This window comes from Thermobia domestica, chromosome 13 (genome assembly GCF_964235325.1).
Source record: "Thermobia domestica chromosome 13, izTheDome1.hap1.1, whole genome shotgun sequence".
In the NCBI taxonomy this organism is placed as follows: domain Eukaryota; kingdom Metazoa; phylum Arthropoda; class Insecta; order Zygentoma; family Lepismatidae; genus Thermobia; species Thermobia domestica.
The window spans coordinates 2,897,949-2,925,604 of record NC_137466.1 but is presented as its reverse complement, the minus strand read 5'-3'; positions in this window follow the sequence as shown (position 1 = coordinate 2,925,604).

The window sequence follows — 27,656 nt, the reverse complement described above, 5'->3', positions numbered from 1 at the left end:
TGCCTGTGAAGCTGAGGCGGAACAGGACCAAAATAGCTACCCAATTCTTCTAGAAGTTTCCGCTCTTAGCTTCGCAGGAGGGACGAGGAAGTACGGGAGTACAAAATAACTACCCAATGCTATGAGAAGCTTCCGTTCTTAGCTTCGCAGGAGGAGCGGTGGAGGGGAATCAAATAACTGGCCAATACAAGACGAGAAGACGAAGAAGATGAAGAAGACGAAAGGCATGTTTCATCTTGTGTCTATAGCTGGTAGGCGTCCAAGCGAATGACCATATTACGAGGCAAAAATTTTTAATTGTTAAACGAAAAATTAAATGATCTTATCCTAGTTGTAGGCGCCAATTTTATTACGACTTAATTTACAACAAAACTGAAGAAAATCATGGATGTAATCGCCAATTTTTAACGTAGCTTATTTTGAAACGGTTAATATTGATAAGAAAACTATTTTATATACGCAACGGAATTTGACTGCTAAACTCAGGTGCTTGCTAAAGTAGCACTAACGATGAGATTTAATCAATGTTCCATCTAGCACATGTTCGACACAAAGTCAAAAATATTATTATTATCATATGCATATATATATATATATATATATATATATATATATATATATATATATCTGTAATTCAATTTTAGTAGGACTTTCTCAACCCAAATCATAAATTCAACATGAAATGATTATGTATTATTTCAGATCAAGAATCTAATTACAATTTAAAAATCAGAAGTTTTTAAAAAAAAGATGATGTTCTTCCATATAAAATTTGTATTGGTAACTAAACGTTAAGCCTTGTCATTAGAATATTTCAATTTTACATTTCGTAATTCCATATCTTACTGTAAACAAATTATTACTGTAGCGGTTGTTTATACTATGAATAAACTTTACGTATATATCTAATTTTTCTTTGATACTTATTTCCAAAAACTTAATAATATTTACTACATTTATTTACGGTGTCTCTCAGTAGCTTCCTGGTACAAATAAAAAAACCTAACAGGATGGCTGTAATTGTTCAGATAATTACAACACGTACACGTTATAAATAGCCTTTTCGGAAGGTCAAACTAAGTGACAAAGTCACTTCTCACATGCACATTATAGGTAGCTTTCTTTGGAAGGTCAAATGAAGTTACTTTCACTAAGATATATACATGATTGGAAGACTTTTCATATACAAATGATTATCATAATCATAAACTGATCCATTAATCTTATTTTTGAGAAATAGGAATTCAAAAAAGTAATAATCCATGGAATACAACATAATCACTCCTGTCACATTTATTTATATGTCCCAAAACACATACTACATTATTACTTCATTTTTCGTTTAAATTTATATCTGTAGCATGTCATAAACGTGGCCTACATATTTAGCCACGGAACAACACTTTTACTATAATGACTCCTACTACTAATAAAAAATGAATTATACACAAATGATATGACTAAAAAAATCTGTGACAGGGTTTATTAGATAGCACTTTCCGTATTATAGCCTGAACATAATATATTTATCTCTAGGATCAATATAGTGAGAACAAATTTTCATTATGTGCGTTGCTTAACAAAGAGTGACAAGTTGACCTGAACTAACCTTTCACTTACGGACTTCCATGAATTACGTATAAGTTATTTTAAAATCTGTATCGGAAGCATTTCCCGAGACTAGTCATACTGTGTTTAGTAAGATTTTATGTATTCTCTACAGTTCACTGAAATAAATATATTATAACCAACACATTGAGTTGTTCTAGAATTAGCATATTAATTTTATGCTAGTGTTAGCGGCAAACCCTATGGTGAAGCAATAAGATGCGTGACACAACTCAAGATTCTATTTGCGCATATTCATTATTCTAGGTGCTGATATACATAGAATTTAAACAGTTATTATTAATCAAAGGTTTGAAGTTCACACAAGCGGTACCGTAAATCAGGTTGTCACCAGTCTGAATGGTTCGAAAAAAAACTTTGGGTTATTTCTAGTTATCAGCCTACCTCACCCAAACTCATATCGTTATGACCTCTACATATGGATGGAGAGAAAGGATCCAAAGCGGGTGTAGATGTGGCCTACAGCAAATAAATCATCTGCCACGAACTCTGCGTCGAAGCCAAAGATGATCCTTTTTCTGTGGCGCTTGTCCTAATTAGGTTTCATTTTTAAATTTCAATTTTAGAGCCTCCAATTTCTGTCTAATAAATGTAGGTTGTGCCTAAAACTTAATTGTGTAAACTTTCTACTCAATACAGCGATTTATGCTGGGTAATTCATAATATTTTGTGGAGGCCTTCAATGCATTACATCTTTTCCACACTAATCAAGAAGATAGTGAGTCATTCAATACCTGGCAACTACATACCCCAGGATAAACAGAGTCTACCATATCATATCCTGAAAATTTTTATCATAATTTTCTACTTAAATTATAATAACCTAGCTAATTATTGACGAATACGATATATTCAACTATTTAAATATTTCTTGAACGAAAAACAAAAATAATTTCGATTCTCACCTACTTTAGTCATCCATTTCCGAATAACCTCCTCCAATCACGCTCTTATAACTAACAGCCGGGTAAGAGTCTAAAGTCGCCATCTTAGCAACTTCTTCACTTAACATGCAACAAATGAAGAATGCAACATGACACTAAGGGTAGTTGTTATGGCACATCAGAATGTAATATGGGTGAGTGGAATTGAACATGAATAAATAGTAATTTTTATACACAAGTTATAATTATAGCATCAAACATAATTATCGGTTTAAAGTAGGATAATCATATTTGTAATTAATTTTGATTTAAGAGTACCCTTACTTCAAATTATAGTGTGGTGCAGTTGTAGTGTAACCTCACCATTTAGAAGTTTTCATTATATTATTAACATATCATAAACGAACAACAGAATAACATACATAAACAAATTAAGTTAAACAAGTATAAAATGAATGACACAATTTCACAAAGTGGGGACCGTAAAATCAAACAAGGGGAAATAATAATAACAATAACAATAATGTATACGTTACCGGTAAACGGTACGTTACATCTTTCCCAGCGACTTCCAAAAAATTTTTTCTTGTAAATCTTTCAATAACTCTTCGTTTTTCTTCTGAGCAGTTGAATAGTTTGTCATTTATTAAATTTTTCACTGTCACTTCTCTCCACTTTAAATCTTTCTAAAATAATGAGTTATGCTGTACTTTCGTTACAAGATAAGGCCCGGTATACACAGGCAAATACTTATGAGTTAGCCTTTTAAAAGCATCCGATTGGAAATGAGTTTTATCATAACCAGATTTCCTTCTTTAATTTCAATCACATTTTTGCGATTTCCTTTTTCTCTTAGATAATAATCGAGGTTCAGCTTGTATGTACCGTTTTGAATTTTCTAAATTTTGTAGTTCCGAAGGCAAAGGAAACTTCTCCCGAAATCGATCGACAGCTAAGAAGGAAATGAACACTTCTGCTGGCGTACATTTAATGGAACGATCGCAAGAGTAATTTAGCAGATCTTATGCAACTTTTAACACGTTCTTCCATTTAGTATGATTACTACTACACATCAATCTGATAATCCTCTTCAATTCTCGATGCGACCTTTCAAAAATTCCGTTAGCCCGAGGGTTATAATTAGAGATCAGAATGTGCTCGATCTCATGGTCGTTACAATAAGCTTTACATATCTGGGATACAATCTGTGTGCACTGATCGGAGACGATGTAAGTTGGATAAGGATAAAGATAGAAGTATTCTTTTTCAAGGGTTCGAATAATGTCAGCAGTTCTTAAAGGTAAGTAACAAAGGAATCTAGAATAAACATCAACAATTCATAACATAATAAAATCCATAACTACATGGACGCTTACCTACGAGATCAATGCATACCTTTCGGTGTGGTTTATCTGCCTCAATATGCAAATCTTCACGAGCGATAATTCTATTTAAAAATTTCGTTCTGGCAGACAATTCGCAATTATTTATATATTGCCGAAAAGTTCGTTTTTGACTGTTCCAAAAGAATAATCCTTGGATTAATTTCATACATTTAGCAACAACGAAATATCCCCGTTTCATGAATTTGTCTTACTGTTCTTTCAATTAAAGATTCCGGAATTACTAGCAGCCAATTCTTTGTTTTTGAATTTTGAAGATAAATCAAATTATTTATAATCCGAATTCGAGATTTCATAGGTTCCGAATTCATCGTAGTTTTTAATTCACAACAAAACTTGTCGGATGCTAGCATCCGTTCCAGCTCACTTATATCAAACAAAGTATTTTCATTATAATTAATAAAATTCACTTGATATTTTTCCGATTTAGCAGGGAGTTCAGCAGTATTTCTAGTTAATGTATCAGCAATTTTATTATGTAATCCCTTAATGTGCTCAAATCGGAGATCAAATCTTTGGAGCTTCAGCAAAATTTCGGTAGTTCTGGTATCGAGATTCTGCAGAGTAAAGGCATACGTCACAGCACTATTATCGTAGATGAAGAGGTTATCGTAGAACCGTGGAGCAAGGAAGCTTGTAAACTGCTCCAAGGGCCTGCCAGTAAGGGCAGAAAAGCTATGATGCTGCTGGTGATGATGATTCTTTCGTGTAGTTGTATTAGGCAAAAGGTGTTTAATGAAAACTAATGGGGACTAGTATCATGCATTTCTACTTTCAAATATTTAGTTAGTGTTTGGGGAAATTTTTTGGCTTTTACGTCCAATTTAGTATTACATTATATAGAATGTTCAGACTTAAACCCCTAAATGTGCGCCCATTAACGCTGAAACTATAGGTAGTTAAATAATTAAATATTTGCCATTCCAACGTTTTAACATTTTTCGTTTTAATGAAGTTGTCCTTTAGCTCGCACGGAATATTACAGTATTGTGTATTTAAGTGGAATATTAATTCTTGGTGGTACAGAAATTCAAATTTTAAAATGTTGCACGACACGTAAATTAGTGATCCAAATTTTAAAGCAATTCTGCTTCGTTTAATTGAATGGTACAAATATTTTCTTGGTAGCATAAATAGTTAGCTACTTAAAATTGTTAGCTGCCTAAAATTGTCCTTCTTTGCTTATTTAAAGAAAATGATTATTTGGTTGGTATGAGAATGTACAAAACAATAAAAATAGAAATTTCATAACGTTGCATCACAACAAAACAAGCTATTCATATTTTACAATAATTCTGATTCGTATTATTTTAATGATACATAATAATATAAAAATAGTTCAAACTTTTGACTTACGTACATTTTGAATTTGAAAATGTCGCACTATAACTAAACAGCCATTCTTCGTTTTTTTTTGAAATGGTGCCGTTTTTTCTTTGGTGGTACAAAATGTATAAAATTTACAAATTTCAAATTTAGAAATGTCGCACCACAACCAAATGGGAGTTCCAAATTTATTTCTGTGTTTACTTGAATAGTATAAAAATTCTTGGCAGTACAAAGAGGTTCAAAGTTCTTAGCTAGTTAAACTGTCACTTCTTTGCTTATTTAAATAATACATTTTAATAGTTGGTACAAAAATATTTAGTTGGTACAACTAAAAAGTTTTTGTTTATTTAAATGGTACAGATAATTTCTTGGTTGCAGAAAGGTACCATATTCTGAGCCAGTTAAACCAACCCTTCTCCCTTTATTTAAATAATGCTTTTTCTGTCTGGTACAAAAATATACAAAATAGTACAAAATGCAAATTTAAAAGTGTTTCACCACCGCTAAATATGCTACTCAAATTTTAAAATAGTACAACTTCTTTTAGTAGTACAAAACGATACAATATTCTGAGTTAAAATGACCCATCATTGCTTATATAAATAATATATTTTTCTGTTTCGTACAAAAATATACAAAATAATAGAAAATTCAAATTTAAAAGTGTTGCACCACAGCTATAGAGGCTACTCATATTTTAAAATAGTACAATTTATTTTAGTGTCACAAAACGATACAAAATTCTGAGTTAAAATGACCCATCTTTGCTTATCTAAATAAGATATTTTTCTGTTTCGTACAAAAAATACAAAATAATAGAAAATTCAAATTTAAAAGTGTTGCACCACTGCTAAACACGCTACTCAATATTTAAAATAGTACAATTTTTGTGTCACAACACGATACAAAGTTCTGAGTTAAAATGACCCATCTTTGCTTATCTAAATAAGATATTTTCCTGTTTCGTTCAAAAATATACAAAATAATAGAAAATTCAAATTTAAAAGTGTTGCACCACTGCTAAACACGCTACTCAAATTTTAAAATAGTACAATTTTTTTAGTGTCACAACACGATACAAAATTCTGAGTTAAATGACCCATCTTTACTTATCTAAATAATATATTTTTTTTTGTTTCGTACAAAAATATACAAAATAATAGAAAATTCAAATTTAAAAGTGTTGCTCCACAGGTAAACAGGTTACTCAAATTTTAAAATAGTACAATTTCTTTTAATGTCACAAAACGATACAAAATTCTGAGTTAAAATGACCCATCTTTGCTTATCTAAATAAGATATTTTCCTGTTTCGTACAAAAATATAAAAAATAATAGAACATCCAAATTTAAAAGTTTTGCACCACAGCTAAACAGGCTACTCAAATTTTAAAATAGTACAATTTTTGTTAGTGTCACAACACGATACAAAATTCTGAGTTAAAATGACCCATTTTTGCTTATCTAAATAAGATATTTTTCTGTTTCGTACAAAAAATACAAAATAATAGAAAATTCAAATTTAAAAGTGTTGCACCACAGCTAAAGAGGCTACTCAAAGTTTAAAATAGTACAATTTTTGTTAGTGTCACAACACGATACAAAATTCTGAGTTAAAATGACCCATTTTTGCTTATCTAAATAATATATTTTTCTGTTTCGTACAAAAAATACAAAATAATAGAAAATTCAAATTTAAAAGTGTTGCACCACAGATAAACAGGCTACTCAAATTTTAAAATAGTACAATTTCTTTTAGTGGCACAAAACAATACAAAATTCTGAGTTAAAATGACCCATCTTTGCTTATTTAAATAAGATATTTTTCTGTTTCGTACAAAAATATACAAAATAATACGAAATTCAAATTTGAAAATGTCGCACTACTAGGCCACTCAAATATCAAAACATTCTCCGTTTTATTTAATGGTACAAATATTTCCTGGCTGTTCAGAATAATACAAAAATAGTTTCTCCGTCTGTTATCAAATAGTACAAAAGAGCACAAAGGTTCCAAGCTAGTTATATTTTGAAAATTCGTTTGAATTTTTTACATTTTTAGTGATTGGTACGAAGATCTACAAAGTAGAATAAAGTTCTTAGAAGGTTAACATTTAAATTTTAAAATTACACTATAACTAAATCTGTTCATATTAAGGCAACTCCAGTTAGGGAACATTAGAAACGTAAGTCCCATTGGTTGCTAGTAAATTTCGTGGTCACAGCCTTTCTTGATTATAGGGAAATGCTTCATAGCCTTTTATAAAATGGCTTACTATACTAGTATTATCAAATACAGAAGATCACAGCTTTCCAATGCCCTCATACCAAACGCATAAACATAATCTCTATATATTGTACCGGGAACTAGTTATACATAGTTGAATATTCGACCTTTGACCTCTAATCTATACAAAGCGTATTGAAAAGACGCTCTATAGAATATATTTTGTTGGGGTTAAAAGAGAGCCCATAGTCTTTTAAATGAATAAATATTTTTTATATTAAATGTTGGAAAAAACAATTTTGCATTGAGTACACAATTCAAAAGAAAAATATTACTTAAGTAGAGTTAGACAAAATGTCATTCTGTTATAAGGGCTGGCTTGAGGTTATCGCCTTTTTCCTTATAATTTCTGTTATGTTAATATGGGTTCAGAATAATTCTACCGTTTATGAGTTATACATGGTTCGGACCTTTGAACTCGAGGTTACTAGTTTTGCTGCACGTAGCACCCAGTGCCCCATTGCGAAATATGAAACCACATTTTTAGTATTTTATTCCCGTTCACAAGTTATGCATGGTTAAATATTTAAATTTTGACCTCAAGCTCACTAAATTTTCTCCAATTCCAGCATGTGACTAGTTGAAAGGTGGTCATAGCCTTTCTTGTGTAATTTAAAATTACTTCTGCTTTGTTAAAATAATTATAACGTTTCTTATATACGCTCTACTATGTTGCATAGGGGTTGAAAAATATTTATTGTTAGCTGTATTCAATAGGAATTGAAAAGTGGAACTTAAAGTGGAAGCTCAGTATTTTTGCCATGTTAAATAGTTGCTAAAAGGTGGTATAGTCTTATGTTAAATAGGGGTTGGAAAATGTATTCATAGTCGTTAGTATGTTGGAATATGTATTCAATTCTCAAGCTTAGACTATACACAATTTTTTCTAGTCGTACACTTTCATGTGTAAGTTTTACGATGCTAAAAAGGGTTTGGAATATATGTTCGTAGATTAAACTGTATATAGCTTCTGTTATATTACACAGAGTTGGTAAAAAATTTGTTGCAAAATTCAGCTTTATAATACTGTGTTAAAGGGGATGGAAGATGTGTTTTTTCTTGAATTTCAATTCGTGTAATTTCTTGTATGTTAAATAGAAATTGCAATATGTGTTCGTAGCCTAGATTCTGCTAGTCATAGCCTTTCGCACACAAGCCTCTAATATATTACATAGTGGTTGAAAAATTAGCTAATTCAGTTTTACGAAATTCTTTGTGTAATCGATTGAAAGAAATAGTCATAGTTTTATATAGGGCGGAAAATGTATTCACACTCTAGGTTAAATACGAATTGCGAAATTCTGCATGTGGTCATAGTGTCAGTTGCTAATGCATATTTTCTAATCCTAATGATCTGAAGAATGGTGTAATATTTTTTCCTAATAAACGTATAAATTCATAATAAAATAATGTATATAATTGTGCTTTATATAAAGAATAAAGCTCGTTCTCGAAATATTGTTCTGATACCAACTAGCAATAAATATTTGGTTATTTAAGTTATATTAGGAAATTGTGAAAAACATTATAAAATAGTTATTCTAAGAAATGTAAAATCTCTAAGCAACAAATATTTATTTTTGGTTGACTTTAGAACAATGTCCCTTTGGAGATCTACGTTTCGATTAGTAAGGAATTTGTATGATGTAATTTGTATGATGTAGGATAAACTGCTACACCGCGAGTCGGGTAACCATATAGCTATGGGCTATGAGTTATACATAGTTAAATATTGTACCTTTTAACTCGAGATGCCCAAATGTGCTCATATTTTTGTGTGTAAGGGGTAATCATAGCCTTTCTTGCGTAGAGTTTGTAATCATTGCTATGTCAAATAGAGGTCAAAACACTGCTTATAGCTTTTCGTGTGTAAGCTCTACTATGTGTAATTTTTGCTATGGTATATAATAGCTAAAAGGCTGGCGTAGCCTTTCTTGTGTAGGAGTTAAAACAGTCATACTTTATTATCTCTGGTATATTACATATGTGTTACAAACAGTGCTTATAGCCTTTCGAAATAGGGGTTGAAGAAAGACCATAATCTTTTATAATTTCTGCTATGTTATATAGGGTTGGGAGAAAATACCATACAACAGAACGAGTACACCCTTATATGATAAATAGCGGTTGAAGGGTTGCTTTGTTGAAATATGCGCTCGTAGCCTATTCTGTGCTAGTCATAGCCTTTTGTGTGTAAGCTCTACTATAATACATTGGAGTTGAAAATATGCTTATTCCTTCTCACGAAATAATGCATCGATTAAAGAATTGAAGAAAGCAGTCATATGTTACATAGGGTTAGAATATGGTTCATAATCTAAGCTGAACAGGAATTGCGAAATTTTGCATTTGGTCATAGTTTTTCTAAACTGTATTTTTGCTTTGTTGAATAAGGGTATTAAAACGCGTCATAATCTTATGTTCGTAATCTGTGTTGTTTTAAATACAAATTAATAAAGAGGTCATAACTAAATCTGGTATTGCATATGGATCGTAGGGATTGAACATTTATCCTAGTCTTATGTAATATGTGTTCGTAGTCTGATGCTGTGCCGTAGTATAGACTCTATGAAATTTTCACTATGTTAAATAGGTGGTAAAAGGGGAAAGAGATTCTAAAAGGGAACGACTGCACTCCAATACTATTTTATTAACATAGAAAAAAAGGTAATAAAAATATATAAAATTTACTAGATCTGGTTACAAAAATAACTAAATCTGGTTGCAAAAATGTTTCCAAGTGTCCCCACTCTACTGAAGTTCATTCACTAAAAGCCTCGTATCTATCTACATCAATGTATATCCTTATATATATACCTATCTATGTACAAGAAATCGAAACATATCTTACCACAGCCGCAGTAAGAGAAAAAACATACATTCACCAAGTGTGTTAGTCGTCTTAAACTTCTTTAATCTTGTTCTCTCCTGCTTCCTTCAAGTTTGGTGGTCTTTCCTGGGATCGGAAGAGTTCTCGGAAACCTCAACAGACAGTGTTACAGGATTGGACATCTCGTAACACTAGATTTCCTTCTGATACCTTTCGATTTTGGTAACTTACTTGACCAGTATGCATTTAGTGCAGGGATTCAAATAAGCACTCGCCCACTCGCCCGGGGTGAGTGGTTCATCGGTGCGGGCGAGTATTTGATATCATACCGAAGGTAACTAAATCATTTCTATTGTGGGATGTGGGGTAGTAGGTTGTCTCTTGAGCTAGTAAAATTGTGTTCTTTATTTGAATCCCTGGTTTAATGGCTCTGCCAAACACCGAGTAACTGGGGAAAATGTCCACATAAGTTGTTATATGAATATAATAATTCGGTATTCTGTGAAAAAGGGAGCTCCGTATAATTGCCAATCTAGAGCAGTCAAGTACGAATATATGGGTATTCCGCGTTTTTCGGGAAGGAACACGTAAGGATAGTTCTTGAAGTAAGACTTCGTATCTTAAGTTCCCATTAGCTAGTATAAAGAAATTTGAGGTCAGTTATTTCTGCGTACTTCCGGAGTCTGGACATTATGATGCTTCAAGAGTTCTTCCTTAGTTAATATTCGGAGTACGAGAACACGGAAGCGTACTGTTTCAACATAATATAATATTAATATTAATAATGATAATAATAATAATATTAATAATAATAATAATAATAATAATAATAGATGGGAAGATATTCACCCTTTGGGACTTGAAAGAAAGAGACCAGCAGCAAAAAACAATGACTGCATTCCAAAGTGAAAAGTGTGACCCCTGAATAGCTCGGGGCTAAAGAAATTCAGGACCTGAGTTTTGAGGGAGCCACAGGGAGGAGGAAGAAGAGTTTGTCTTCCCCTTCTTCATCCAACAACAAACCTATTGTTACAAACCCAATCAAGTGAAAAATGTGTCTGAAGGACTCTCCATCTGTAAGGATGTATAGATAACAATATGCAAGTACCAGAATGTTTAGAAAAGAGGCAGTGACAAGGTAACACAAATAGTTAAATCTAATTTGCAAATATATTTTCAAAATTACGATCTAAAAGTGATGTATTTTATACTAATATTTTATCCTCTAACTACGATATTATTATAGCTGTTGAAAGTTGATTGTGATGTATAATTCTAAATATTTTGATGACAGATACACGGTATTTCGAAAGACAGGAACTTGAAACTATTTGGAACATCAAAGGGAGGGGGTGTGATAATAGCAATACATTCAGACCTCAAAGTTCAGTTTGTTAATTCATATGATGCAGGACTTGACTGTGCTCTAATCAAACTTATAAACAAATCATTAGTTGTCTCAATTTGTGCTTTGTATCACTTACGAAAACTTCTATGAATTCATTGAAAGTAATTGCCCAGTAGGTAGCTCTTCTTCTCTGAATTGGGGACTTCAACCTACCGGAAATTAACGATTCTATGTTTGACTTCACTCATTCCTCAACATTTCGAGGAAAATCTTCAAGTGTAAACGCCTCCTCAATTTCATGTCACTCTGTAATTTAACTATGCATAATAATACAAAATACCAATAACTGTACACTAGACCCAGTACTCTGAAATGCATGCGAAATTGAAGTAAACCGTCAAAATTCATCACTGGTACCTATAAACGGTCACCACTTCCTTATTCAACACACTTTCAGTTAAACGCTTTCAGAAACAGAAAACAAACAGTCAACTATCTAACGATGATGTTGAAGCACGTTCCTATCAAAGAAAGCATAAGCGGTACTGTACAGGCCATAAAAAACTTAGACCAAGAAGCAGCAGACTACATACGCACACAAGCCGTTACAGTCCTTATGATGGCCAAACAACTGAAGCCGAAATACAATCTATCAAGAGAAGAAAGGAAATTCCTCAATGAATACGAGCAGATGACAGCATGATAATATTACGAACAGACAAGGGGAATGTGACCATCATTCTCAACAGGGAAGACTACCACTCAAGATTGACATGCCTACTGGAAGATCCAGCATATAGAAAAATTAGCATAGATCCAACGAAGGCTATGGAAAAGAAAACCTCCAGATTAATACAAAGTTCCAGCATGAATGAACAAAGTTCCAGCATGAAAAAAGAGACTTAAACCTTCCTGTTAAAATACCACCAAGGATATATGGTTTTCCGAAGATACACAAAAAAGAAGTCCCATTGCGACCCATAGATAACCACGTACAACCTGGCCAAAAAATTAACAGGGCCGCTACAGCCACTAAGAGGAGAGTGTACATACCATATCAGAAACTCCAGCCATTTCTATAATTACTGCACAGCATCAAGACAAACTCAGAAGACATACTCGTCAGCTTTGATGTGATTTCTCCGTTCAGGAGGGTACCACTAGAAGATTCTATTAACCTCCTTCAATCACACTTCAACAAGGATATAATACCTCTCTTCAGACACAATCTAACATCCACCTGCTTCAGTACGATGGCAATTTCTATGAACAAAGCGATGGTGTGGCAATGGGTTCTCCTCTCTCTCCAGTAATAGCGAACTTCTGTATGGAGGTTTTTGAACACCAAGCGCTAGAAGCGCCAACATATAAACCTAAGGTATTCTACAGATATGTAGACGACACATTCGTTATATGGCCCCATGGCATGTAGAAACTCGACGAATTCTTGTAAAATCTGAATTCTATACACCGCAACATTCAGTTCACTATGGAAACAGAAACAGAAGGAAGACTTCCTTTCTGGACGCAATCGTATACAAGAAACCAGATGGAAGTCTAGGATACTCAATCTACAGGAAACCTACGCACACTGCTCTCTATCTCGATGCTACCAGTTTTCATCATCCTGCACACAAGTTTGGGGTGTTAAGTACACAAAGGATACCAAATAGCAGATGCAGATAATGCAAGCGTAGAATTATCTCACCTGAAAACGGTATTCAAATTCAACGGATATTAGTCGAAACAGATCCAGACAGCCATGAGGACAATACGGCAGACAATACGGCAAAATACTGCAGTTATTCCATACATACGTAAAACCTCCAATCAACTGGCAAGACTACTGAAGAAATTTAACGTCAAGGCGGTACACTGCACCCCACCGAAGATGAAGAGTTTACTACCAACCATAAGAGACCCATTGGGATTAAAGACACCGAGCATCTATTGGATCACTTGTGAATGCAACGCCACTTAAATAGGTGAAACGGAAAGGAATATTGAAGACAGAATGAAATTAGATCAGCGACACACCAGACTGATACAATCTGAAAAGCCTGAAATAGCCATCACTGTATATAATACAATCATACGACTATGTAGAACCAAATTGAAGTTTTATATACGTGGGACGTTAAACTTGAAGATTTCATTTCATTTCATTTTCAAATTGAAGTTCTACAGAAAAGCAAACAGTTCTGCGACAGGAAAATACATGTAACTCTATTCATTCGTACACACAGGTCCTCCATCAACAGAGACGAAGGTTATCATCTACCAGACATCTGGCTCCAGCTTGTCAGTATGAAAAGAACCATCAGCCAATCAATGAACAGTTCCCACCTGCAACAACAGTGCACAGCATTGGCCAAAAACAACAACCAATAGAAACACAACAATTTCTTAAGACTACAATATACATTGTAGGACCAGCATACTCGAACTCATACTTCTGAAAATGTTGCTGCTATATGGAACGAAAGCTTAGCACAGCAACATTCACTCTGGCAGTAATCTGGAGAACATTGGATTAATAGTAAACTAACAGGTTATGATTTCAGAAAAGCAAATAATAATAAATTGTATTTAGAACTTTCAAAAGTTAATTTTAATTACCTTTCATATTTAAATGACGTAAATAAAGCTGTAAAAAGTTTTTATCAATTAATTGACGACGTAATTAAACAATGCATTCCAACTAAAAGGAATCACGGTAATAAAATATTTCTGTCAGGTTTACCTCAGAAATAATTCGAAAAATCAAACAAAAATCGTACTATCATAAAAAGTGGAAGAACACAATAGACAATAATATTTAATACCGTATTATAAATTCCATAATTTAAGGAGGGAGGTAAAGTCACAAATTGCGAAAGCATACAAAGAATTTCTAGTTAACTCCGAGAATTGCATAGCGGATGATCCAACAAGCTTTTGGAATTTTATCAAAAACAAAACAAGGCATTTGGCTAATGGTCCCCTTATGTATGATGGTGAAGGCCTACACTGTCAGACGGATATTGCGGAGGCTTTTGCACATTATTTTAAGTTTGTTTACAATCATGAACCTGTGAGCTATAACACTGATGCCTAAATGCCACACGAACCTAGACGTATATCACCCGATATTTTCCAAAACACCGAAATAACAATACCTAAAATAGAAAATGCTTTTAAAAGGTTGAAATCTAGGACAGCATGTGGCTCCGGTAGTATTCCACCCTACACAATAAAGGGAACTATTGATATCATAAAACATCCAATACATATTCTTTTAAACATGTCCGAAAAATATAATGTTCTTCCATATCGATGGAAAGAAAGTTTGATATATCATACTCCAAAAACTGGCAAAGCTAAAAGTATATATTTAGCTTTAGTCCAATTACAACTCTATCTCCATGTGCAAAAATTTACGAATATATAATACAATCGCTTACTTAATCATGTTAGATCCAGCATCTCTTTATACCAATACGGATTTCTCAACAATAGATCCACTTCAACTAATTTGGCGAATATAACAAACTTTATAGCTTCAGAACTAGTCAAAGGAGGGCAGGTGGATGTAATCTATACAGATTTTCAGAAGGCGTTGTATTTAGTTAAGGATGACATCTCACTTGAAACATCTCACTTGACTCCCTTATGAATCTTTCTAAGCAAACATTAGTACTTTTCACGTCATACTTACGTGATCCTAAAGAATCTGTAGATTGTAAAGGCCATATCTCCAACAATTTTAATGCTACATCGGGAGTACCGCAAGAATTAAACCACGGACATTTATTTTTTCTCATCACTATCAATGACATAACTAAGCACATTAAGAAATCGGATACTTTACTCTTTGCACACGCGTTAAAATTATATTCTCAAATTAAATTATTTGAAAACTGTAAAAACCTCCAAAAGACTTGGAAAATGTAAAACACTGGTGTCACGTGAATAAATTTAGTCTAAACATAACTAAATGTAAAACTATTACATTTACTAGAAAAAAACTTAAATTATGTTTATACTATTGACGATGTAAAACTTTGTCATTGCACGTGTGCGAGGTAGTCTAAACATAGCATTGCACGAAAAATAAAATAGAACAGAGTTTAGACGGAATAGGTTTGTGGGAGCTGCAGGTGACCACACAGGATAACAAAGTTCCACTTTAAGATAAAGTAATGCCTTGGAGAATGTAATTATACAATATTTATTGCCTTGTATACGATATTTGATAACACAAGAAATCTAAAATTTTAAGGTAGCCCTGATACAAATAATGATAGAAACAATGCCTATAAAGATACATTATAATTCTAATTTTTAATAGGTTTTGTTAATTTCATTTACCTGGTCATAGGAGAATTGAAAATGTAGCATGGATCACCTATTTTCTCTTGGATATCAACATAAGAACAGCAATCTACTGGTTTTTGGTTTACTTCGCATTTCACTATCAACGTTTCACACGGTCTGAAACAAAACAAGGCATAATAGTTTTGTTAGAAAATTGGCTATATACACATTTAACCTTCCAGTGGAATGAACAGTTAATTAACAAAACGTTCTCTATATGATTATGGAAGTGTTGACTTTGTAGTTTACTCAAATTTGCATTAAATTAAATATTTCAGGAAGATAACATTTTGAATGAAAGAAATGGTTATAATTCCTTCATATATTTCTATAAGGCAGCATGTAAAAATATAATTTGTTAATTGTACGCTTATAGATAAGGTATTCACCATTGATATTATCATTCATTTTCCCCTTATCTCTGCATTTATTATGTACTGCTTCATTATATTTAGATTCCTGTCCTCACAAGCGTTGACAAAACTTTAGCTTGACATTGAAGTGAAATCTCTATTTTCATTCATGAGGATAACTCGGTTATGATTCAAGTTAACGGAAGTGGAATTCCTGTCGGACGTCATATTCAAGAATCGGAAAACCAAAATATCGGTTTCTGCAGTTGAAGTACTTATGACTACTTTGCGCGCAAGTGGACAATTTGCATTTATAAGGTTTAAGGTGGACTTCTTGGAGTAGGATTCTTTTACGAATATTTTTCGCAGGAGTACGATGTTGAAATGTCAAAATGGCAAGATATGTTCTATTTAATTTTCGAAAGGCAAAGTGATCCATGTTATCAAAGAGGTAGGAGTTAGCAAAGAACACGATACTAAGGTTACCTTTAAGGCTGATAAACTATTTCCACGGTGTTTTTTTTAATCATGATTTATTGTTAAGCTGCTTTCTTAAGAGTGTTTTTTTGTTGTTGTTGTTGTTGTAAAGTATAATTTAAATCTTAGGAGAATACTTGAATGAAAACAAAACATCTATTTTCCTCGAAGCGATTATTACGTATTTATGCGTCAGAAGAAGGTGTAGATGCGGTGGTTGACTTTGGAGTTGCTATCCAGTGGAATACTACTTATTCAGAGAAATTGTACTCCTTTGTAGGAGGAGGACGTGATAGTCGAATTTCTACGGCATTAGCGTGTGTTTCATTCCAATATATGAAGATTGATCGTCCTCAATAATGATACACCCTATATATTTTGTAATGTGTATATATGAATAGGCTGATTATTAATCAAAGCAGAATTGTGGAAAGTGTGAAATTTAGGACAGATGCAGCGTAGTGTAGGGAGGTGCAAAGTAATGACATTAGGCACATTAACATATATGGAATAATGCATCATCTTCCAAGAAATTTATTTCATTTTCCTGGTAAGTTAACACGTTTCGACTTCACTTCAAAAGACATTACCTACTTGCAATTCCCCATTCCAAATTATTATATTCTTAGAAATATTAGTAATATCATGCGATACTTCATAGTGTAACCTCTTTAAACTTCAGTTCAGTTAAAATTTATCCTCTCAATTATAGTTTATTAAACTGTTAAATTGAAGCATATACATTTACGAAGCTACACATCCGCAAAAGTTGTTGTATAACACCCTGCAGAAATGTATTTTGTGTTCCAAATTGTTTGTGCGTATAATGTGATGTAGTAAAGTATTAAACATAAACTAATATTACTACCACAGAAAAAACTATACGATTTCTTTTCAAATTAAATAATACTAATACATCCTTTATCTCTGAATTTAAAAAACATGAACATAAAATTGTAGAAGGCAAACACAAGTCTTCCGAAGGTCTTATTTCTTTAGTAGTTGTGTTTACCTCTGTTCTTTCAAAGGAGCAATGACGCAACCAAATCTAAATTTTAAAGACTTACATTTGTTCCGACTAGAAAAGTAATAACTTTTTGATTATTTGTAATTTGTCGGTAAGTTGATATCGTTTTCATTTCTGTGGTTTACGTTAGGTACCGAGGAAAGTAGAGTAGTACGAATGACCAAAACTTGTTCGGTATTTATTTGTAGTTAGCTGAGCACACAATGAAATAACGATAAAATTTTATGTTTTGCTGAGCTGGAATTTTTGTGTTGAATATTAAATATCATTTTCTTTTTCCCAAGAGCTTCTCGTGGCCAAAATTAAGGGTTCTCATCTATGATGTGGGAGACCTTCGTTTGTTTCCTGGTGGGAGCCCATGTGATTCGAATCCCGTGTTTAGCTGTAGGTTCATGTCTCATGAAGTATCGCTGCTGAGAGAATAGCTAAACTGAAAATCAATTGAGTTGAGTTGATTTTGAGTTTAGCGTCCCTTCACGCAGCGGGGCTATATGAGACTGGTCCTACTGATTAACGTGAAATTCAAACCACACGAGCTCCCGCTGAGAGTCGAACCCAGGTCTACCGCGCCAAAGGCGCGTACGCTAACCACCTTGCCACGAAGAAGCTCAACTGAAAATCAAATCAAGCCTTCTTCTCAGGAGGTAAACTGTGTTACTGACGATTACTCTTTAACATAATTTAAACCATTTTTTTTTATTTGTACCATAAAGCTAACTTGTGAATTAAGAAATACGTGAATAGCGAAAGCAAGAACAAATCTTAAATTAATTGAAAATAGCCAAATCTCGAAAAGTTAAACATTAAGCTTCAAAGTCTAATACCATATTCGATTATTTCTGAACAAATCGCTAAATCGGAATCACGTTTCTTTTTTTAAAAAAGAAATTATTCAGTTTATTTTCCAAGCAAATTAAATGACTAGCAACAAGATCTAATTCTTCTTACTACTTTTGTTAATTGGTAAGACTTCTAGTTGCGTTAATCAAGCCAGGTGAAATCAGGAATCGGGTTCTATTAAATACTATCACTATTTCCGTACTTACCAATTAGATGCAGTCACCATTCGATCTTCGATTTTGCCTTACTTTCCTCTCAAATAACCAACAATTCAATCCCAAATTAGTAGGTTCCTACTAAAACGATTGGAAAGAAAACTCCAATACTTCCTATACAACCAAAATGCAGCGAAGGAACAAAATACGTTGAACACTCAGAAAGACGTTCCTATTTCCTCTTCTAACAAAACCCGGTTTCAAAGGGAAGACTTTTGACGTAAGTTAAGACTACAAACATAGCTATTCCACTTTCCTCTCTATTCCAAGTCTCTAGAAGGAATTCGACGCGGCAACTGCCCGAGTACCTAACGAGAGAAACCACGAAAGTTAAGCAATCACGCGCAAACAAACAACACGATTACGTCACGCGTCACAACCTTGAAACTGCTATTAACAAACAGCTCCTCTTTTAAAAATTTTTTAGAAAAGTAAATCAAGAAAAATATTACAACCAAGATTTTAAGGCATTTAATGGAATTTTCACACAATAACAATTATTATTATTTTTCTTCTTTTTGTCCATTTTTAAAATATAATCTTTCATTCTATCTCTCTCAGTCCAACACATATAGGGTGATCTAAAAATCATGATGGAAGACTTCACAGCTCCAAACTCAACGTAGCATTCTACATATCACTACATATCCCCTACTTCAGAGAAAAAAGTTCCAATCCCAAGAACTTCAGAATAAATCAGGAAGAATAGCAATCTCAGAAAGGTGGAAAACTCGTAAAAATAGTTAGAAAGAAAATAGAATTAATACAAAGCATCACACACCAATTCCAAATCTTTATATTGTACAATTTTTCACCGATATGAAAATTCTCAACGATGCCATCAAACTTATTTTAAATATTTTCAAATTAAGTAGAATTTATCTTACATAATTTTGAAATACATTTTTTTAAATCATTTTCTAAATTCTTTTGTCTAATTCATTTGTTAATTTAGTAGAAATTGCAAATTTTAAAACATTTTAATTTTTTATAATTTTCAATTCTTTTTTCTCAGATCACGATCTGCTATACAATTTTAAATTATTTTCAACATATTAAAATTTTGCTAAATTTCAAACAAAACATTAACATATTTATAAAAAAGAATTAACAAACAATTTTAAAATAACTACTAATTTATTCTTTATATTATATTACAATTACATACCATTCATCCAATGAGCGAAGAATAAAATTTATCTTCTGACGTTGTAGCTCAAAAAATCTAAATATCTTTGAGAAAATTAATTTTGAGAAAACACAGAAAAGCAACGTAGTTATTTTGACAATGTATTCAAAGACCTCAATTAATGAAATTTCAAGAATACGGCTCTATAAGAACTTAAATTACCCTTCTAAATTATGATAGCACAACAGCTGTGTCATGGCGTCGAACTACGGAATTTGCTTTATAAGTCTCTACTAAAGCTTTTTAGACCGGATTTTTTGCATTCATTCAGACATGGAAGCGTCTTAGAACATATTCTATGGGCATTTTGTAGCCTCGCGTGCTCTGTCTGGGGGCAGTGACGTACAAACATGGACGATTGTTTTAAAAACAGTATATTTGAAAAGTTTTCTCAAAAAAAATCCTGACACATTACTATTTACCCTAGAATCATGGTTTGAACCTCGTTGGGTTTTTTTGAGACAGGCTTTCGAAATGTACCACTCAAATTTCCCTATCGTGTACCACAAGCGGGAAACTCTCGTCCAAATTTAAAAAAAAGGATTTTTAAAGAAAGAATTCCCTTTCCCCCATTTTCTCTTTACAGGTACAAGATAGCGAAATTTCAGTGGTACAATTTGAAGGGCTGTCTTACTGAAGATAAGGGTGACGATATAAAAGATAGTTTTTACGAAGAAGTGGAACGGATATTTGACCAACTCCCGCGATACCATATGAAGATTCTATTAGGGGATTTCAATGCGAAGGTAGGACGAGAGGATATTTTCAAACCGATTATAGGGAACGAAAGTTTGCATAAGGAAAGTAATTGCAACGGTTTTAGACTCGTGAACCTTGCAACATCCGAAAACTTAATCGTGAAGAGTACAAAATTCCCACATCGCGACGTTCATAAATACACATGGACATCTCCAGACGGTAAAACACATAATCAAATTGATCACGTTTTAGTAGATAGAAGAAGACGATCTAGCATAATTGACGTCCGGTCGTTTAGAGGGGCTGATTGTGACACTGACCACTACCTGGTAGTAGCGATAATAAGGGAGAGATTATCGTTAATTAAAGGTAATATTCAATGTCCGAAAACATAGAGATTTAGTTTAAAGAAATTAGAAGAGAGCCAGGTAAGAGAGGAATACCAGATTGAAGTTTCGAATAGATTCTCGGTTTTAGAAGACTCGGAGTGCACTAGTGTTGAGGATACTTGGATTGAAATTAGAGATAGCATTAAAAGTTCAGCAATAGAAAAATTGGAACACGCGGAAATACGTAGGAACAAACCATGGTTCGACCAAGAATGCATTAAACTAGCAGAGAAGAGAAAACAGGCAAAATTACGGTGGGTACAAAATCCGAATGAAATAACTGCACAAAACTTCGCAGATATCAGGCGGAAAACTTCCAAAACTTTTAGAACAAAGAAACGTTTTTTTTAAAGCTAAAATTAAGGAACTTGAAGATAATAGTAAAAATAAAAATATTTGGGACATGTATAAGGGGATCAGCGAATTTAAGAAAGGCTATCAACCTCGTGCTTATATATTAAAGAAATCTGACGGTACAGTTCTCACTGATACGGATAACCTCTTAAATAGATGGAAAGATTTCTTTGACGATTTGCTGAACACGCAGCCAAAAACTAATGTGCGTGGAGAAAAGGAGATACACACCGCAGAACCGTATATTCCAGAACCCAATCGAATAGAAGTGGAAGCCGCTATAAAGAAATTGAAGAAACAAAAATCTCCGGGTGTAGATGAAATTCCAGGTGAGTTAATTTTAGCTGGAGGCGAAAAATTGTGGAACAAGATACACAAACTCATTCTCCTTATCTGGAACAAGGAAGAATTGCCACAAGAGTGGAAAGAATCAATCATTGTTCCAATTCACAAGAAAGGAGACAAAACTGACTGTAATAATTATCGAGGCATTTCTCTTCTGTCAACATCCTATAAAATCCTTTCAAATATTCTGTTAGTAAGATTGACCCCATACGCAGATGAAATTATTGGAGATTATCAGTGCGGATTTAGACGAAATTGATCAACTATCGACCAAATATTTTCCATTCGCCAAATACTCGAAAAGAAGTGGGAATACAATACCCCGGTACATCAACTATTTATTGATTTTAGAAAGGCTTACGACTCGGTTAGGAGAGAAACATTATACAACGTTCTTACAGAATTTGGAATACCGAGAAAGCTAATAAGATTAATTAAGATATGTTTAAGTGAATCCCAAAGTAAAGTCCGGGTAGGAAAATTTTTGTCCACGAGCTTCCACGTCGAAAATGGCCTGAAACAAGGAGATGCGTTGTCGCCATTATTATTTAACTTTGTGCTGGAATACGCCATAAGGAAAATCAAAGATAGCAACCAGAGCCTAGAGTTGAACGGCATTCACCAGGTTATGGCATATGCTGATGATGTAAATTTAATAGGGGATGATAGGAGAACAGTAGAAATAAATGCAGAGATCTTATTAAACGCTTGCAGGGACATGGGTTTAGAAGTAAATGCAGAGGAAACTAAATACATGGAAGTGCGTCGGGACCGTAATACGGCAAATTGTAGAGGCGTTAAAATATTAAATAATGCTTTTGATAAAGTGGATACTTTCAAATATTTAGGATCAATATTAACAGACGAAAATCATATTCACGAAGAAATTAAATGTCGACTAAAAGCAGGGAATTCGTGTTACTATTCGGTTCAAAATCTCTTGTCGTCGCGAATTCTGTCGAGGAATTTGAAGCTTAAAATATATAAAACGATAATCATGCCTGTTGTTCTGTATGGTTGCGAAACATGGTCGCTTACTCTGAGGGAAGAACATAGACTGAAAGTATTAGAGAACAGGATCCTGAGAAGAATATTCGGACCCAAGAGGAACGAGAATGGGGAATGGCGGAAGCTTCATAACGAGGAACTACATAGTTTATACGGTTTACCCAACATTGTTAGGGTCGTCAAGTCTAGGAGGCTTAGGTGGGCAGGTCATGTAGCTAGAATGGAAGAAAGTAGAAACGCTTTCAAAGTCTTGAGTGGTAGACCCATAGGAAAACGACCATTAGGAAGACCTAGGCGCAGATGGGAGGATAATATTAAGATGGATCTCGCAGAGATAGGAATACAAAGTAGAAACTGGATGCAATTAGCTAAGGATAGAAGTCAGTGGAGAGCTTTTGTGAACGCGGCACTGAACCCCCGGGTTCCATAGGCCATACAGTTAGTTAGTTAGTTAGTTAGTCTTACGCTGGAGATAGTGAGGTATGACTCATGTTGCTAGAGTCCATCAAAGTCTGAGGCCAGCTTCTGTTGTAGTGATGAAGATTATTATCCGTCCAACGATGAGATTCATCCTACTTCTCAGAAAGATTTTTTTCGTTTACACAAAGATGGCAGCGACTCTAATGTCTCTGAAGTGAGTGATTTCCAAATCGATCAGTCACAAATATATATAGTCACAAACAGTGGCGTATTTACGATTTTGTTTCGGGAGGGGCTTTGCTAACTTTCGGGAAGCTTTGCCTGGAAATGTGAAAATTCTGCAAGATATTTCATTTACTTTCGGGGGGGGCTTAAGCCCGGAAGCCACCCCCCTAAATACGCCACTGGTCACAAATATATAAGTCACAATTCTTATAGTGAATTATTCTGTAAATCACGTGAATTCGGCGACCTCCTCAAATCTCCGATAAGAATTAACAATCCACATCTCAAAATCATTCAACTTTTAATACGAGAGTGCCTTTTACTTGTAAAGAACGTTCTACGGTTTGCTGGTAAAGACAATGATTACGTAAATAATGTTCCTGCTTTCAGTGGACAGCGTAATATCTGAGTAAAAGTGATACTCAAGTGGTACTATGGTATAAATCATTTTCCAAGAATATTGAAGGTCAAGATGCCATGACCGATTGTATAGAAAGAGCCTTGTGTTACTTTTCAGTGAAGTATTCTCGTATATTGCGTTCTGTTTCAACTATGTACATTTTTCTGAACATTTACCACTAGTAAATGTCTCCATGGAGAACTTACACGCGAAACAATGAAGACTATGCATGAATATTAGTTAAGCAGTAGTTTTGTGTGCCTTTTAAGTGAAGTCAGTTTTCTTTGCAAATCGATTGTGTTCTGTATCAACGTTATGTAGCAAAGATTTTTTTAAAATTGTAATACCCTTAGTAAATGTATTTTTCCAACGTAAATACTTTTATTATTTATGAGGTCTCAACCTAAGAACGTCATCTTCATCCCATGGAAAGAAATGGCAAACTATTATGGACTCACTTTGCTCATGGACAATCGGATCTAACCCTTGCCCTCTGGCAGAATACCACATCATCATCATCACTTAAGAGGAACATTGAAAATTATTTAATTTTGTTCCAGGGATGTGGCATCACTTGATGCCAGGTAAAATATTCCTTAATTGGACGCTGGCAACAAGTGATACCAGGTGCCTGGAACCTACTAGGACCCTCACAGAACAAAACTAATACTTCTTATGACTTATACGTCTAATTCTTAGTCTGAATACAAAATGCCAATTTTTTCACATAGCGTGCAAGAAGAAGTTAAATTAAATAATATTAATGCGCATTTTAAGCAAGAATCGACCTTTCCTTTTAATTCGCATTTATTGCAAGTAATGCGAACTTCGCCAAAGAGCTAATATAAACGTGAGTTCTGGCTCTGAAACAAAACGTTTGAGGTTTCCTGAAACATATACGCATTTTTAACGTTTCGCACATATTGCATTAACGAAAAAGTTTGGTCTTTACTTCTGATACATTCATAGGTAATTAACACATCTTATATAAAATGAAATAAACTAGGCCCTATAACATTTTAGAAATAATAACAGAACTATTTTGTTATACATGCAAAGTTATGCTTTGGTGTTTAACGGGCTGAGGTATATTTTCATCAATATGAACAATGTTGAACTCATACTTAAATATTTGATCATACAGACATTATAAAATAATTTTTATTATTCCCCTCCTTTCTAAAATGCATATTTTCTCTCTTTTGTTGTTATTTCACTTTGAAACCCTGAACTGCTTCTAAAAGCATTTCTTGCATGGAATCTCAACCACTTGGACTCCCGATGTATACTTGTGCGAGTTTGCTGAGGAAGTCAAGCACTTTTTCGTTGATCTTCCAAATTTCGAATCACATGAGGATGCGGCGAGTTCGTCCATGATCCAGAGTTGATTATCAGAATATAAGGTACATACCTTTGTACTCTCTGGTAGATACTTCTTGAAGTGAATAGAATTACTTATATCCATGCTAAACTCTGCTGAGACATAATGGGACAATGCGACAGGACTCCAGCCGTGTTGTTCAGTGAGAAAACACTTTACATATCTTTCTTATTGCTAATTAAATAATTACAGTTAATTATCCATTAAAAGGTGATTAATAAGAAAGAGAATGTATTACATATATAATAAATGAATATGTGAAGTTTAAACGAATTAATAATTTACACCTTGCTGCTGTATATAAGAAGTTTCCGAAATAATTGGTTCATTTAAATCCTGGATCTTTCATTCAAATATGGAATTTAAATTCCGTTATATGAATTATTGTTAAGCTATTTATTACAATTGAAAATGTAATTTTAGAATCTCCGATCTGTAAGAAGACAGAATTATCCTTAATATTTTAGTTAAAAATTAAGTTGTATTCTATTGAGCTATAAAAAGATTAACTGTTACTAATCTGCATCTTGAAATCATGACAGAGAATTCACGCATATTAATAGGTAAAACAGTTCAATTCTTAGACAAATCGTCTTGCTCCAAAGACAATTGATAAACTACTGTACACATTCAAAACCATTTTCAAAAGACTTTATAGTATATATTATGCAATAAAACGAACACTTACGGTAGTTTATTTATGTAAGTGTCAAAGTTACATATTGAGAAAGCTGGAGGAGTAAAATTTCTTAAAACTGTGCTTCTCTCTTCAATGAATATCAAAGGGCTCTCGCTGAATTTTACCCATAACGAGTGTAATGTCATACTTCCAAGGCCAGCAAATACCATCAGCACTGATATCCAAAAGAATCTGAAAGCAGAATGGATTGTCACCATTGAAAATAATAATCCATATTGTTATTGAAGGAAAGTGAAGAATTATCAGATATAATATTTTGAAAATAAAATATATGTTTAAAAACATACTAACTAATTTTGTAGTTCATCTGAGAAGATAATTCTCATTGGAGGTTTCGAGAATATATATACAGGGTGGTCTCAAATGTCCGCTGATATAGGGTACCTCTGTTATTATCAGAATTGCAACAAAATGTAAAAGAAAAAATACATCTGTAAATATGATGTTTTCAATCTAAAGTGAAGGACTTTCTTTAAATTGGACTAACCGTTTGGGCTGTACACTCTTTTTCTGCGCCCAATGTTAAATGAACATGTAACGTTGCCACAACATAGCTGAATAAAGTTACTGTCTTTCACGCTAACATGTCGATGGGCACGCTTCATTTCAAACAGTAACTTCATTCACTTATGTTGTGGGTCGAGGAAAATGGCAACGTTGCATTTAAATTTATCATTGGGAGCATAAAGAGTGTGCAACCCAAACGGCTCGTCCGATTTTAAAAATCCCTCCACTTTATATTGAAAGCATCATATTTGGAGATGGTTTTCACTCTTAAATTTTGTTGTAACTCGATAATAACACAGTTACCCTGCGAACTTTACCTAATACATTTCTGTGAAAGAACAGTGAGAAAGTTAAGTGAACATGTTTCATGTTTTGGTCATATTTTATTTTATAATGATATTTGTATCTTCATGATTCTTTTTAGATAGAAAATTGAGATATTGAGGGTGGCATGGTAGGGGGCGCCAGAGTGGAAGCTCCTTTCTGCCTGGAGGTCCGGGACTACAGCCCCTCTAAGAACCTCCCTTAATCCGGCCCTGATCTCATGTCATTGATTTTAATAAGTATTGAATGATCTTTTACTAGCTAATAGTAAATTCATGCATTTGGATCAGGTTGTAGTAAGTTTACTACATAAAACAATTTTGAATAGAATAAGGCGAATCCACATCAAGCAATCAAGGTAACAGTAGGGCATTATTTGCTGCACTTTTCTTAATGGTTCATCACCTTATCTCTCGTTCATTGAACACTACACTATCGTGATTACGGAACACCTTGCAAATCAGAGACCTATCTTAACAATAGTCAATGAGATCGGGTAGCGAATCGCAAGCTTATGACTTAGAAACCCTAACCGGTTAGCAAATATATTTCTCAATCTCTAACTCAGATAACACTGTATATGAAATATCATGTGAAATATCAGAGCAATATGTATTCCAGATAAGACATGTTATGAGATAACAAGTGGTAATTCCGACTTCACCAGGGAAATTATTTTTACGAATGTGGTGTTCACATACATTTAAAGTACAGTAGACTCTCCATTAATCTATAATC